This window comes from Rana temporaria, chromosome 5, assembly GCF_905171775.1.
Source record: "Rana temporaria chromosome 5, aRanTem1.1, whole genome shotgun sequence".
Classification (NCBI taxonomy): Eukaryota; Metazoa; Chordata; class Amphibia; order Anura; family Ranidae; genus Rana; species Rana temporaria.
The window spans coordinates 350,044,006-350,057,633 of NC_053493.1; the positions used below are offsets into that span (position 1 = coordinate 350,044,006).

Sequence of the window (13,628 nt, forward strand, 5' to 3'; positions counted from 1 at the left end):
ATTCGGGTTCGGGAGCAAAAAAAAAACAAAGTCTGTACCGAACCCGAACTTTACAGTTCGGGTTCGCTCAACCCTACCTCCGAATCATCTGTTAATACCTGGAGTTTCATATGGATGTCACTGTCTGCTCAGAAAGCTGCTGTATCTACATTTAAAGCTACAATACCTATGTATTGCGGTAAGCGCTCTGTGAGCCCACATAGCAGGAAGATCTACAGTTGAAGCACTGAGATTTATGGATTGAAGCAATAGAAGAGTCTTATTGATTTTTCACTAGTTTGGACTGTGCACAGTTTTCATACTTTATTTTATTTTATTTTCAGCATTCAGCATTATTTATTATTTGGAGCATTTGTTTTGTCTCTTATCTTGCATCTGCACATTAACTGGTTTGGAGCAGGTTTGGAGCACTTGCACTTTTATTGTGATTCACATGTCTTTAGGTATATATATCGCTTGTGTAGCGATTATCACTTATGCGCAGTAGGTGGTTCTGATACTGCGCTCATCATTTTTATTATTTTAGAATGCATTTTTATAGCATTTTTTGCTGTGAAAATGACAATGGTCCCAAAAATGTGTCAAAATTGACCGTTGTGGCCGCCATAATGTCGCAGTCATGAAAAAAATCACTGATCGCCGCCATTAGTAGTAAAAAAAATTAAAAATAATACAAATGCAATAAAACTATCACCTATTTTGTAAACGCTATAAATTTTGCGCAAACCAATCGATAAACGCTTATTGCGATTTTCTTTGCCAAAAATAGGTAGAAGAATACGTATCGGCCTAAACTGAGGAATTTTTTTTATATATATATATTTTTGGGGGATATTTATTATAGCAAAAAGTAAAAAATATTGCATTTTTTTCAAAACAGTCGCTCTATTTTTGTTAATAGCGCAAAAAATAAAAACCGCAGAGGTGATCAAATACCATCAGAAGAAAGCTCTATTTGTGGGAAAAAAAGGACGCCAATTTTGTTTGGGAGCCACGTCACAAAGCGACGCAGTGCCAAATGGCAAAAAGGGTTCTGGTCCTTTACCTGCATTTTGGTCCAGGTCTTAAGTGGTTAAAGGTTCAATTTTTTTTTTAAATAAAAAAACATGTCATACATGTCGTTTTGCACAGAGTGGCCCTGAACCTCATCTTCTGGGGTCCCTCGGTGGCTCTCTGAGCTCCTCCCCACCTCAGATAACCCCCTCTGGGAAGCACTTTCCCAACGGGGTTACCTTGCGGGCGCACTCCCGAGTCCAGCATTTGCGTCCATAGACGCGAATGCCGGACTCGGCCCTGCTCCCCGGCTCCTGCATCATTGGATTTGATTTGCAGCAGCGGGAGCCAATGGCTGCGCTGCTATCAATTTATCCAATTAAGAGCCGAGAAGACAAGGCTGAGATCAATTGCGTTCTCGATGCAGGACTTTCAAGGGCTCAGGTAAGTAAATGGGGGGCGGGGGGCTGGGGGGGGCGTCAATTATCGCATGTTTTTTCACCTTAAAGTGGATGTAAACCCTCTATACACCCAGTAAAGTGAACAGCCTCAGATGATACACAGAGATTAACCAAATCTCCCTACATAGGTTTTATATGTGTATCTGCTGTGTTCATACAGCCAAGATAGTTAACATTGCTGATTGGAGGAAAGGTACACACCCCCTCTCATCATAGGCAGAGACTCTCGGAGCTGTTTTTTAATAGGAGATGCTCTCTGCTACTATATTTTAGCAACCTTCTTTGACAAAAGATTCAGGCTGTTTTGTCTAAAAAGTCAAAAAATATGTCAGGAGTTCTCAGGCTGATAACAGAGGAACCGTTCAGAAGAGAGCTATGAGACTTAGCTCATTGAAGATAACAGAATACTGCAGTTATATGTGCCCAGCTCAAATTTCATGAATCGGGTTTACATCCACTTTAATGCATAGGATGCATTAAGGTGAAAAAACGCGAAGCTTTACAACCCCTTTAAGCTTTAAAGATAAAAGCTGATTGGTTTCTATGCAGAGCTGCACCAGATTTTGCACTCTCTAGTTTTAGTAAATCAACCCCAGTATATTTCAGGTTGTTGCAAATGGGCAGTAATCACTCTCTTATAGTCACCAGACTCACCAGAACTAGTATTCCATATGTATAGGAAGAAAAGAGAGAAGAAAAGGGGGGTATGGGAAAGAAGAAAAGTAAAGAAAACAGTAGGAGAAAGCAGGAAAGGAGAGGAAAGGTACCCAGGTCCAAGGAAATGAAACAGAGAAAATTAAAACCTGAGAGTGGGAAGAGGGAGAAGGAGGGGAGGCAAAGAGAAGGAGGGAGGAAGGAGGAGGTGGGGAAGGGCGGAATGGGGCAGAAGGAGGGAGGGGGGGGGGCAAAGAGAAACACAAGGAAGGGGGAAAAAGAGAAAGCAGGGGGAGGGTTATGAAAAGGAAGGGAAAGAGGAAAACAGGGGGGAAGGGAAGGGAAGGGAAAAGGGACAGAAGGGGAACTGGCCGAGTAAAATCATATAGAACCAAAGGAGAGAAGGAAAACTTACAAGGGTGCATAGAAAGGTACACTAGCCCCACATATAATACAAACATCGGCAAGTCTAATCCCCCACAGTGCGCATGCGCAAAGAAATGTGCACGCACATGCACAAACATGTCGCGGCCAAAGGACCAGATAGGCCCAAGTAGTGCTTGAGCTGGCCTCAGCTCAAGCATTATGAACTGTTCCCAGCCACCTTTCCCTTCTCTGGATAATATGTAGGGTAAGTATACCTTTCTGTGCACCCTTGTCAGTTTTCCTTCCCCCCTTTGGCTCTATATGATTTTACTTGGCCAGCTCAGGTAGCTATTTATAAACATCTATTGGATTTTCGTACCTGTTTCTCCTTCTGCCTATTTCCCCTCCCCCCGTTTACCCCTTTCCCTACCTTTTCATAACACTCCCCCCTTCCTTCCTCCCTTTTCCCCATTCCTTGTGTTTCCCCTCCTCCTTCTTCGTTTTCCGCCCCTCCTCCTTCCTCTCACCCCCCACCCCCCTTTCTCTGTTTTTTCCCCTTTACATGTCCTTGGACCTTAATACCTTTCCTCCCCTTTCCTGGTTTCTCCCGTGTTTTTTCCTCCCCTCCCCCACACCCTTCTTTTCTTCCCTCTTGTCTTGCTATACATAAGTTTATGATCTATACATACATATATATATTTGAATAATTGCTACAGAAGATCAATTCATCCACTTGTATATGTCACCCATATCCACCGTAGGGGAACGTCACAGGTGCCTCAGCCTTGGCTCTGTGTGCTGGTCTATGGGTAAGCGACAGCGCTCTCCTTCCCCATCTATCAACCATGTTTTATATAATTCACTCCTGTATTTGATTCCTTGATTATTATGTATATTTTGTTACTCCATTCCAGATACTACCCTCCTGATGAAGCGGTAGCACCCAGCAAAACATGTAGATGATCAGTGATCACTATACTCTTTGTTTCCACCTTGGAGCACACTAAGTATTAGTGACACACGTGTATAGACAGTCTGTATTTTTTAAATACTGTTTTGGTATGAACTTTGGAAATGATGTTCCTATCTGTATTTGGATATCCTCTTTTTATCTCTTTTGTATAAATAAAGGCTAATATGCAAGTTATTGTCATAAAAAGTGTTCAGGGGACCTGGGTCCTGCCCCAGGGGACATGTATCAATGCAAAAAAAGTTTTATTATTCAATTATGTTTATTGAAAAGATCTAAAAAGACAATACAAAAAAATCTCAACACTTTCACAAGCGTTGGCAAACTCATTCTAGGGCCCACACACAAATCAAAGAAGCAATGCAGTGATCTACAAAAATAGAAATAGCCCAGAACAACCTAAAGTGTAACCCATTAGAAAAAACAAATCTGTCAGTACATATCCCAGGCACTTTCAGTCCCACAGAACAAGGGACCTCGGGCACATAATCGTAAGCCCATCTTACTGCTAGTTCAGATACTTAAACATGTGGGCCAGTGTTTAAGAACTCTTAAAAGACATATAGAAAGAGAAAGAAAAGTAGTAAAGAATATATATTTTTTGTTCCCTTTCGTCTACACAACAAAAAATTTCATATTTTTTTGTTCCGTTTCGTCTCGTTCCGTATAATCGTAAAGATTCGTAATTTCGTAAGCCTCAAGTTTTCCTATTCGGACCCATTCGTGTTTCGTAAGACGCAAGTTTTCTTATTCTGACCCGTTCGTATTTTCGTAACCGTTTTATTTTCGTTTATACTGAATGATTCGTAATTCTGTCTAATTTATTTTCGTTGATTAGAAATTCGTAATTTTGTTAGATAATAATTTTCGTTTAATGGATTCGTAATTTTGTACTTTCGTAAATACATAGCAACACGCGGCTAATCCATATTAAGATATACTTTCTCTTAAGCCCCGTACACACGGTCGGACTTTTTGCCAACAAACGTCAAAATAAGCGTTTTCCAAAAAATCCGACCGTGTGTACGGAAAAGTTTGTTTGAAGTCCGATCGTGTGTACGAGGCTTTACACTGTACAATGTGACTCAGCACAAAAGAGATAAGCTGATTGGCTAAGATATTAAGTAATCACTCACTAACTACACTGCCCAGTGCCCATTCGAAAGAACGATACAAGTACACAAATTTACAAACAGACAAAGAAATGGATTTACAAAACACACAAATGAAAATACGAACATACGAATAAAAATACAAACAGACAAAGGATTTAAAATACGGAATGCAAATCATTCGTTATAGATGTCATTTTCCGTAGTTTGCGGCGGCGTAGTGTAAAAGGCCCGGCGTATCCCCGCGTAATTCAAAGGGGGCGGCTTGTATTTAAATTAAGCGCAGCCCCGTGCTGATCGAACTGCGCATGCGCCGGGCTTAAAATAGCCCAGTGCGCATGCTCCAGTTCTCGACAGAAAACGTCAATGACGCCGACGTGTGCGTCATTGACGTAAAGTCGTATTCAAGAACGACTTAGGAAAACGACGTACCCGACGGGAAAAGACGACGCGGACCCGACGCCATACTTAACATGGCATACGGCGGACTGGCGTAAGGTTACCCCTCATATAGCAGGGGTAACCTTACGCTTACGCAAACGACGTAAGCGACGGCTACGCGACGCAAATTTGTTCGGGAATCGGCGTATCAGGCTAATTTGCATAAACAAATGAGACCTGAACGTAAACGCCACCTAGCGGCCGGCGGCGAATTACATTTAAGATCCGACAGTGTAAGTCACTTACACCTGTCGGATCTTGGCCGTATCTATGCGAAAATGATTCTAGGAATCACTCGCATAGATACCCGGGCCAAAAAACAGAGATACAACGGTGTTTCCTGAGATACACCGTCGTAACTCTGCTGAGAATCTGGCCCAGTGACTTTAACCACTTCAGACCCACGCTCTAGCCGAATGACGGCTACAGCGCGGACCTGAAAATCCAACTGGACGTCAATTGACGTCCGCCCCTTTGCGCGTTCCCCGCGCGCGCTCCAGAGCGCGCAGCGGGGAAACTCTGTGTTGGCCGTGTCCCTTGGACACAGCCAATTACAGATCGCCACGAACGGCCAATCAGAGTGGCCGTTTGCGATGCGATCTGTGCGGCCAATGAGAGATGATCTCATATGTAAACATATGAGATCATCTCTCATTGCCATTTTACACAGAGACAGCATCCTGTCTCTGGAGAGGAGACCGATCTGTGTCCCTTGTACATAGGGACATAGATCGGTCACCCCCCCCCAGTCACCCCCCCTCCACCTACAGTTAGAACACTATGCAGGGAACATATTTAACCCCTTCCTCACCCCCTAGTGTTAACCCATTCAATGCCAGTCACATTTATACAGTAATTAGTGCATATTTATAGCACTGATCGCAGTATAAATGTGAATGGCGCCAAAAATGTGTCAAAAGTGTCCGATATGTCCGCTATAACGTCGCAGTCCCAATAAAAATCGCAGATCGCCGCCATTTCTAGTAAAAAAATATTGTATTTTTTTCAAAATTGTCGCTCTTTTTTGTTTATAGAGCAAAAAATAAAAACCGCACAGGCGATCAAATACCACAAAAAAAAAGCTCTATTTGTGGGGGAAAAAGGACGTCAATTTTGTTTGGGAGCCACGTCGCACGACCGCGCAATTGTTAGTTAAAGCGACGCAGTCCCCGAAAGCTGAAATTTCACCTGGGCAGGAGGGGGGTATATGTGCCCAGTAAGCAAGTGGTTAATAATGCTTAAAGTGAAACAATAAAAGTGAAATATTCCTTTAAATTTCATACCTGGGGGTGTTTATAGTATGTCTGTAAAATAGCGCATGTTTCCCATGCTTAAAAAAATCCCTGACATGACATTTCTAAAGGAAAAAAAGTAATTTAAAACTACTCGCAGCTATAATGAATTGTCGGGTCCCAGCAATACAGATAAAAGTCATTGAAAAAAACAGCATGGGTTCCCCCCTTAGAAAATTAGAAAAAAAATGAGTGGGGGTCCTTTAGGTCTGGTATGGATATTAAGGGGAACCCTGCGCCATTTAAAAGTTCCCCCCAAAAATCCATACCAGACCCTTATCCGAGTACGTAACCTGGCAGCCCGCAGAAAAAGAGGGGGGACGAGAGAGCACCCTCCTCCTGAACCGTACCAGGCCACATGCCCTAAATATGGTGAGGATGTCCCCATGTTGATGGGGACAAGGGCCTCATCCCCACAACCCTTGCCCAGTGGTTGTAGGGGTCTGCGGGCGGGGGACTTATCGGAATCTAAAGCCCTCTTTAACTAAGGGGAACTCCAGATCCCGGCCCCCCCTATGTGAATTGGTAATGGGGTACATTGTACTCCTACCATTTCACAAAAAAAAGTGTCAACATTTTAAAAACGACAGTAGATAGTTTGGGACAAGTCCTTTATTAAAAATAAAAATAAAAAATAAAAGAAAAGATTCCAACGATGTAATCCAGTCTCGAGCGATACGGAGAAAAAAAACCCTCCTCTACAAACGATATCGCCTCCATAGGAGGCATCCGGCCGAATGACGCTCTCCCAGTGTGACAGCTTTTTTATAGCTGAGGGCGGGGCCCCCCGTCACGTGCGTGGGTGATCCCACCCCCTCTCTGACTCAAGGAGAAAGCCAGGGGTTACCCAATCACGTGTACGGGTGACCCTGCCCCCTCTGGCAGAACGCAGGGTCTGGTATGGATTTTTGGAGGGAACCCCACACCATGTATGAAACCCCACGCCAGGTACGAAATTTAAAGGAATATTTCACTTTTATTGTTTCACTTTAAGCATTATTAAAATCACTGCTACTGAAAAAAATGCCTTTTTTAAAACTTTTTTTGCATTGATACCCTGGGGCAGGACCCAGGTCCCCAAACACTTTTTCTGTTCAAGTATATTTATTAAAGAAAATCACAGAGTACATTAACAAATATCCATGGTTGGAATTATAAAGAGTTATGCCGCGTACACATGATCATTTTTCAGCATGAAAAAAAACTTTGTTTTTCAGCATGTCCAAAAAACGACGTTTTCCCAACTTCATCATTAAAACGACGTTGCCTACACACCATCGTTTTTAATAAATGATCTAGCAAACCGCAGTGACGTACAACACATACGACGGCACTATAAAGGGGAAGTTCCATTCGCCTTTGGGCTGCTTTAGCTGATTCCGTGTTAGTAAAAGACGATTCGTGCTTTTCTGTCTGTTACAGCGTGATGAATGTGCTTACTCCATTATGAACGGTAGTTTTACCAGAATGAGCGCTCCCATCTCATAACTTGCTTCTGAGCATGCGCAGGTTTTTTACGTTGTTTTAGCCCACACACGATCGTTTTTTACAACCCGAAAAACGACATAGTTAAAAAATGCAGCATGTTCAAAAATTTTTTTGGTCGTTTTTCAGAACCTGAAAAATGATGTTTAGCCCACACACGATCATTTTAAATGACGTTTTTGAAAAACTACGTTTTTTTCATGCCGAAAAATGATCGTGTGTACGCGGCATCACATATAGTAAAACTAGGAGTAGGTCATTACAGTACAAAGAACAAGACCTTTTAAATATAGACATCGTTCAGCAGAACGGTACAAAATATGTTGTGATATGGATAAAACAGCGATTGTAAATACACTGGTAAGTACAAAGGAGTGCGTACAGAGAGAAAGGGAATAACTCCAATCCATTAAGAATGTAAACCATAAACTTATACCCTGCAAGTCAAGGGAAAAGAGATCATAGGAGAAATTTGGGCAATGTGCCCAACCAAACCCATAATCGAACACACATAAGACATTTTGGTCAATAAAAAAGTAGAAAAAAGAGCAAAGAAAGAGAAAGGGAAGGAAAAAAGCAAAAATAGGGGAAAAAAAGGAATTATAAGAAAGAGAGAGAAAAGAAAAGAAAAGAGAAGAAATGTTGGCAGGACCGCACGGGACCCCGGAGGGCCACAATAACAGAAAAAATTGTCAATCGAAAAAATTCACTGTTCAAGTAAAGTAATATCAAAGTCTGAAGGGAGAACATTTTCGGGCCAAGGAGTCCAAGTTATATGGTGCTGAGGAATTCGGTCCAAAATCGTGGCCTCAATCTTACTATGAATCATCTCCTGGGTCACTCTGTTCTCAACTTCTATTACATGTAATTTCGGGGACTTCCAGGCTCTAGCAATCGTCTGCTTAGCAGCCGTGGTTAGTTGAAGGAGGAGACGGGTTTGAGGTCTTGTATAATCATTTCGTACATATTTTAAAACAGCCAGGGAAGGATCAGGAAGCAGTGTCATGAAGTAATGTAGAAGCAATTTGAAAAACTGATGTCCAAAATTGTTGTAGGGCAGGACCACCAAATGTGGACGTGCGTACCCCTCTCTCCACAGCCTCGGAAACACACATGAAGATAAGATGGCAAAAATTTAGAGATCCTCGCGGGGACAAGGTACCACCTCAAGAGGACCTTGTAATTGGCCTCCAGAGCAATCACATTTTGTGATGTGCTAGCCCATATATTCAACCAATCGTCTGCATCCAGACTAACCTGCAAATCCTTGGACCACTGTGCAGCGTAAAGGGGAAGATCAGCTGGTGGGGAAGTGAGATGATTGTATATTCGAGAAATGATTCTCGGGGCATGTGGGTCTGACTTACAAATATTTTCATAAAAAGAAATACTACCTAGGGAGGAGCAGGCACCTATCACTGTTTGAACAAAATGGACTATTTGAAGATAACAAAAATATTAATTGGAGGGTAATGAGGTTTAAGCCTGAAGAACTGGGAAAGTTGTATAAGTGGTGTCATTTACAAGATCACAAATCCGATGCAACCCAGCCTGAGTCCAAAGTCGAAAAGAATTAGGTTCAGTAAGGGCAGGGTAAAAAAGTGGATGACCCATAAAGGAAAGAAAAGGGATATGGGGAGAGACCAATTGAAAGGGTCCACGCAAACTATCCCATAGCTTCAACGAACCGGACCCAAACACTTTTTATGACAATAACTTGCATATTAACCTTTAAAATTAGCACTTTTGATTTTTCCCATAGACTTTTAAAGGGTGTTCCGCGGCTTTTCGAATTTGCTGCGAACACCCCAAATTGTCCGCTGTTCGGCGAACGGGCAAACAGCCAATGTTCGACTCAAACATAAAGCTCATCCCTACTGGCCAAACACACATACTGTAGATTTCTAACCGATTTTACATTAAACAGCAAATCTAGCCTGTTAACTATTGGGCACTGTTGTCAAAATACCCGAGCAATGAATGCAGCTAATTAGTCGCTGTTCGGCTGACAATTTTTCACACAGCACCTTTGATTTTGAAATTAAAGTTAGTCAAACCAGGTGGGGCTGGCAGGACCATCCACAGATCAAATTTAAGGCTGATACAGCAGGATATGGGAAGGAAATTTGATCTGTGTATGGCTAGCTTTAGTATCATACTAAGAAGATTAGCTATCTTAGCCACACATAACACGCTACAGTTGGGGATAGAGAAGCCATAAGCCAATTTGCATACATGGTGTCAGTACCCCTAGGACCAATACCTGGAAGAGTAAATCAAACCCTCAACCTCCTCTGTTAGCTGTTTGGTCGTAAGCGTATAGACTGTTATAACCCAATACGTTGGATTGCAAACAAAAATGTACAAACTTAGCAGGGGCAATAGTAACAAGACCCAGACAGACTGCACTGGCAGAGAAAGCAGCAATCTCAATTTTTTCATTATTAATGGGAACATTTTACTGACAATCAATAGCAACCTGGTGTATGGATGGGTGTGTAATTCCACTGGCATGCTTTAGCTGAACAGACAGCCTTTGCTGGCAATGCAAAAACCAGGACCTGAATATATTTTCCATTCCATATATGTACAGTAGAGATTAGCCGAATACCCCCCCTTTCAGTTTGAACCAGAACATGCGATCGGACAAACGAAATTGTGCGAATACGCAAATACCCTTTTAAATTCTATGGGACATGAACATGAAAAATCAAAAGTACTAATTTTAAAGGCTTATATGCAGTTTTTGTCATAACAAATGTATGGGGACCCTGGGTACTGCCCCAGGGGACATGTAGCAATGCAAAAAAAGTTTTTAAAACAATCGTTTTTTTCCAGGAGCAGTGATTTTAATTGTGCTTAAAGTGAAACAATAAAAATGAAATATTCCTTTAAATATTTTGCATGGGGGGGGGGGGTCACCTTAGTCTGCCTGTAAAATGGCACATCTGTCTGATGTGTTTTACTGAACCGCAGCAAAATAAAATTTCGAAAGGAAAAAATGTAATTAAAACTAGCTTGCGGCTGTAATGTATTTCCGGATTCCGGGAATATAGATAAAAATCAAGGAAAAAATCGTCATGCAGGTTAGGAGCAGGATTTGGCCAATCATCAGACATAAATGCACTGCTATCTCACAGTGCATTATGGGGCATTCTGCGGCCCTCGAATTTGCCACAAATGCCCCATAATGTTCGGTATTCACCAAATGGGCAAACACCCGATGTTCGAATCGAACATACGCTTGACTCAAACATCGGGGCCATCCCTAATATACAGTACGGTGCAAAAAAATTAGGCAGGTGTGAAGAAATGCTGTAATGTAGAGATGAGCCCGATGTTTGAGTACCCAATACCCATTCACATAAGGGGGGCTGGGATCTCGGGATGCCCTTGTTAAAAAAATATATTTTTAGTTTTATGTCTGTGTTTTCTGTTTTATGTCCTGTTGATAATGGGTATCTTTATTTTAAACCTCCCTAGTGTATCCAACAACTAGAAGAAAGACGTTTTGGCTATATGTACACTGTAATTTAAATGTGTAGATACTGGAAAGTTGTATTCTTGTGGTGCTGTTAAGTTTTACTAAATTGTGTCAAATTAGTCCTGAAAACCCATGTTCACTCTATTTGATTAAACAGATGATATATTGAGAGATTGTTTTTTTTTTAGCCCAAAACCTGGTTTGATTTTTTTTGGGGGTTAAATTATTTTATTGTTTTCAATAACACATAACAATAACACATACCGTACTCAATAAAACATTCAAGAACCGCTCACCACAATACAATAAGCCTTCCCAAAAAATAAAACAAAACACAGTTAGGTAGATTCAGGTAGAGTTAGGCCGGCTTATCAGTAGATAAGCCGACCTAACTCAGAATCTACGCCGACGTATGTTTAAGCGTATGCTCAAACAGAGATACGCTTAAACATATCTAAGATACGACGGCTTGCGCCCTCCTATCTTAGATTGCAATATTTTGGATGGCCGCTAGATGGCGCTTCCATTGCGGTCGACGTAGAATATGTAAATGAGTTTGTACGTCGATTCACGAACTTAAGCCCGGCCGCCGCAGTCGATTTACGCCGTTTCCGTAAGGCCTTAGGAGGCCAAAAGTTATTCCACCTATTAGGTGGAATAACAATATTAAAGTATGGCCGCCGTTCCCGCCGCGAGATTCGAATTTTTAACGTCGTTTGCGTAAGTCGTCCGCGAATTGGGATTTACGTTGTTTACGTCCACGTCGAAATCAATAGGCCCGTGCGGCGTACGTAACCGCAATGCACACTGGGAAATGTAGTCGCCCGGCGCATGCGCAGTTAAAAAAAACGGCAAAAACGTGAGGTCAAGCCTCATTACCATTAAACACGCCCCCCCCAACTCATTTGAATTAGACGCCCTTATGCCTGCCGCATTTACACTACGCCGCCCTAAGTAAGGAGGCAAGTACTTTGAGAATACAGTACTTGCCTCTCTTACTTAAGGCGGCGTAGTGTAAACACGCTAGGCTACGCCGACCTAGATTTGTGCGCCCCTACCTGAATCTACCTAAGTGTACATAAAATAGAAGTTCATAACATTGGACATGTACATGAACATTGTCTATGAAGCTTGCCAACCTGACCCACACCCTTCTCAGAAGAGACACAAATCTCCCCTCCCATAATGACCAAAAGCACGAGGATCCATGTAAAAAAACTACTCACACTCTCCAGAGAATATCATTTGTGTGTCCCACCATACAATTGTGTTGAAATCCCACCAACCTGCCTTGTCGGAGGTGATGAGGTGCATATCAGAAAGGATAACAATAACAAAAGGTTAAAACTAGTCTGTTACAGTGAGAGGTGAGGCCATTCATCCAAATATGAGAAGCACCTCCCTGTTCAGATATGTGGCTTTAAAAAAGGATAGTGCCCTATTCACTGAAACCTTCCAGGACTCTACCAGTGGAGAAGTAGAAATCTTCAAAGACAGAACTATGTGTTTCCTAGAATGAAAAAATGATACAGTAAGCAAGGTGTAGTATCGGACAAATCATCCACTGGCCCGAGCAGCCAGTGCCTTATAGAAGGACTTAAAGAGATAGTTGTCACCTCCTGTACACACATTAAAATATCCTTCCAGTATTTCTGTATACAAGGACAATCCCAGAAGATATGCATACAGTCAGCCCCCCTTTGCAGAACAACGTATCACTGTGACACTGACCTCATAGAAGTGGTTAAGACATAGGGTGATCTGGGCCCCCTACATAGCATCATATGTACCAGTGAGCCTGATAATCACCAACTGTCCCGCTAAGAAGTATTCGTAAAAATTGGGCAAAACTCTTTCAAAGGCTGTTGTAAAACCCCAAGTTTAAGTCTAGCCAGACTCCCCTGCCATATAAATTCTAATACTAAACCATGAATAGATTTGAAAATAGATTTAGCAATCCAAACGGGCAAAATCCTGCAATGTATACAGCAAGAGGGGTAAAAACTTCATTTTAAAAGAGAAGTAAAGGATTTTTCAGTTTCATACCTACCTAGGTGGATGCAGAATCGGTCCAAAGCTGCATCTGTCCCCCGGTGCCTCTACACTGAGAACCGATCAATCGAACACTGCCGATGGCTCGGTTCTCACAGCTCCTCAAGCAGAGAACTGCTCACTGTCAATCAGCAGCTCTCCGCTCTGCTCCCTCCTCGCTCACTAGAGTGCTGAGCTGTGGAGGGGCAGCTGCCGTCTCAGGCTTTCAGCGGCTTGCCCAGAGGCTGAGACGGGTGTCAGTCCAGGCATCTGGCGGATCCAGACTCCCATTGTCGGGATGATGCGGTGCCTGGACTGATTTCTGTGATGTCAGCAGAG

At 42.4% G+C, this 13,628-nt stretch overlaps 1 protein-coding gene across 4 annotated transcripts in view; it reads left to right on the plus strand.

The window, feature by feature from the left end:
- RALYL (RALY RNA binding protein like) overlaps positions 1–13,628 on the plus strand; it is a 1,196,807-nt gene that overhangs the window by 621,552 nt on the left and 561,627 nt on the right. The window lies entirely within an intron of this gene.